Here is a 3,058-nt window from a genome sequence, read left to right as displayed (position 1 = left end):
GTGGGCGGGGCTTGAGGCCACGCCCCGAGCGAGCCCGCGTCCGCGGCGGAGCAGCGCCCCTTGGCGGTCTCCCGCGGCCTAGCGTTAGGGCTGGGGCTGCGGCGGGCACCCCGCGGGCCAGTCCTCGCTGCGGCTCCGGGGTCTTCTCCCACCCCCGATGGAAGCCGCGGCTCGGGGCAGTCAGCTCACTCGCTCGCCAGGAGCTCTCAGCTTGGGCAGAAGCGGGGAGGGAGACGGGAAGCCACTGGGGGGTCGATGCTGAGAGAGCCGGAGCCCCGACTTGTGAGGTGGGGAATGCGGCCTTTGGGCTCAACACTGTCAAAATTGCCTCCAGTGGAGCCACTTGAAAATGGAGTCTGAGCGGCCTTTCCAGAGAAACAGCTCTTTGACTAGTTCTTAGACTGCTCTTGGACTTTGCTGTCTTGAACCTTGGATGGGGGCAAACGTATGGACTGGGCCAAAAGGGCAACTGTTTTACAAGCGACAACTTAAAAAGCAAATTTGCCTATTTTATCTCAAAATGAGGTTATTAGAGAACAGCCAAAAGAATTAGAACTCACAGAGAACATGTTATGGCAACCTGTAGGCAAATCCACAGAACAAAGGAGGGAAGCTGTTTTTATAGAGAAAAAGGGGGAGAGGGAGGGAATGGCTTCTCATTGGCTGAGCTGCAGCGCTTCTCATTGGCTGAGCTGAAGCATTTCTCGTTGGCTGAGCTGAAGCACTTCTCATTGGCTGAGCTGTGGCATTTCTGATTGGCTGAGCTGAAGCAGTTCTCATTGGCTGAGCTGTGGTGTTTCTCATTGGCTAAGCTGTGGCATTTCTCATTGGCTAAGCTGTGGCATTTCTCATTGGTTGAGCTGTGGCGTTTCTCTTTGGCTGAGCTGTGGTATTTCTCATTGGCTGAGCTGTGGCGTTTCTCATTGGCTGAGCTGTGGTGTTTCTCATTGGCTAAGCTGTGGCATTTCTCATTGGCTAAGCTGTGGCATTTCTCATTGGCTGAGCTGTGGCGTTTCTCATTGGCTGAGCTGTGGTATTTCTCATTGGCTGAGCTGTGGCGTTTCTCATTGGCTGAGCTGTGGTGTTTCTCATTGGCTAAGCTGTGGCGTTTCTCATTGGCTGAGCTGTGGTGTTTCTCATTGGCTGAGCTGAAGCGTTTCTCATTGGCTGAGCTGTGGCGTTTCTCATTGGCTAAGCTGTGGTATTTCTCATTGGCTGAGCTGTGGCGTTTCTCATTGGCTAAGCTGTGGTATTTCTCATTGGCTGAGCTGAAGCGTTTCTCATTGGCTGAGCTGCAGTGTTTCTCATTGGCTGGGCTGTTGCCAGGTGGGGAGAGAAATCTTCCTTCAGTAGTAAAGTTGTTTATCTTCCTGTGGGAGACGCAAGTGTCCATCTCTTCCTGGTTGGTGTGATTGACAGTGTGTGATGGGGTGAGAGGCCCTTACGGGCCTCCCCAACTCCAGTTTAGTTGAGGTTTCTCATTGATATTTCTACATTTTGAGGAGCTACCAAACTTTTTTCTACTTGGTGATGCTGAGCATCTTTTTTTGCACTTATTTGCTATTTGTATATCTTCTCAGGAGAAATGTCTGTATAATATTCTACCCATTTTTAAATTGGGTTATTTGCCTTTTTATTGTAGAGCTGTAAGAATTCTTTATATATTTTGGATACAAGTTCCTTATCAGATAGTTGGTTTGTGAACATTTTCTCCCATTCTATAAATTGTCCTTTTGCTTTCTCCATAATGTCCTTTGAAGTACAAAAGTTTTTAATTTTGGTAAAGTCCAATTTACCTATTCTTTTTGTTGCTTTTGCTTTTATATTGTGAAGATTTAGTCCTATGTTTTCTTCCAAGAATTTCATAGTTTTAACTCTTAAATTTAGGTCTATGATCCATTTTTCGTTAGTCTTTGTATATGATGTGATGTAGGGTCTAATTTCATTCTTCTATATGTGAATATCCAGTTGTATGAAAGATTATTCTTTTGACATTTAATTGTCTTGGCATCTCATCAAAAATCAATTAACCATAAATGTAAGAGCTTCATTCTGAACCCTCATTTCTATTCCATTGATCTATGTGTCTATGCTTGTGTCAGTACCCAGTACCACCCTGTCTTCATTAGTGTGGCTTTGTAGTAAGTTTTGTAATTGTGAGTGATGCCTCAACTTTATTCTTTTTAAAGATTGTTTTGGCTATTCTGGATCTCTTGCATTTTGTTGTGAATATTAGGATCAGCTTATTAGTTTCTGCAAAAAAAAAGCCAGCTCAGGGGGCTGGCCAGGGGCTCAGTGGTTAAGTTCACACGCTTTGCTTTGGTGACCCAGGGTTTTGCCGAAGCAGAGCACACAAACTTAACCACTGAGCCACAGGCCGGCCCCTGAGTATTTTATTTTTTGATGCTATTGTAAAAGAAATTTTTCTTAATTTCATTTTCAGGTTGTTCATTGCTAGTGTATAGAAATAGAACTGATTTCAGTATATTTATCTTGTATCCTGCAACCTTGTTGAAATTATTTTCTAGTTCTAATAGATTTTTGTGGATTCCTTATTATTTTCTCTGTATAGGGTCATGTCATCTGAGAACAGAGACAGTTTTACTTCTTCTTTTCCAGTCTGGATGCCTTTCATGTCTTTTTCCTGCCTAACTACCCTGGCCAGGTCCTCCAGTACAATATTGAATAGAAGTAGAGAGCATTCATCTTTGTCTTATTCCCGATCTTCAGAGGACACCTTTCAGTCTCTCCCCATTGAGTATGACAGTAGTTGTGGGTTTGCTGTGGATGCTCTTCACCAGGGCATCTTCTAATCTTAGTTTGTTGAGGGTTTTTTCTTTTTACCTATTAAAATGGTGTAAGATTGGGGCTGGCCCCATGGCCGAGTGCTTAAGTTCGTGCACTCCGCTGCAGGTGGCCCAGTGTTTCGTTGGTTCGAATCCTGGGCGCAGACATGGCACTGCTCATCAAACCACGCTGAGGCAGCGTCCCACATGCCACAACTAGAAGGACCCACAATGAAGAATATACAACTATGTACCTGGGGGCTTTGGGGAGA

The sequence above is a fragment of the Equus caballus genome, chromosome 9, assembly GCF_041296265.1.
Source record: "Equus caballus isolate H_3958 breed thoroughbred chromosome 9, TB-T2T, whole genome shotgun sequence".
Classification (NCBI taxonomy): domain Eukaryota; kingdom Metazoa; phylum Chordata; class Mammalia; order Perissodactyla; family Equidae; genus Equus; species Equus caballus.
Note: the sequence above shows the minus strand (reverse complement) of the source record.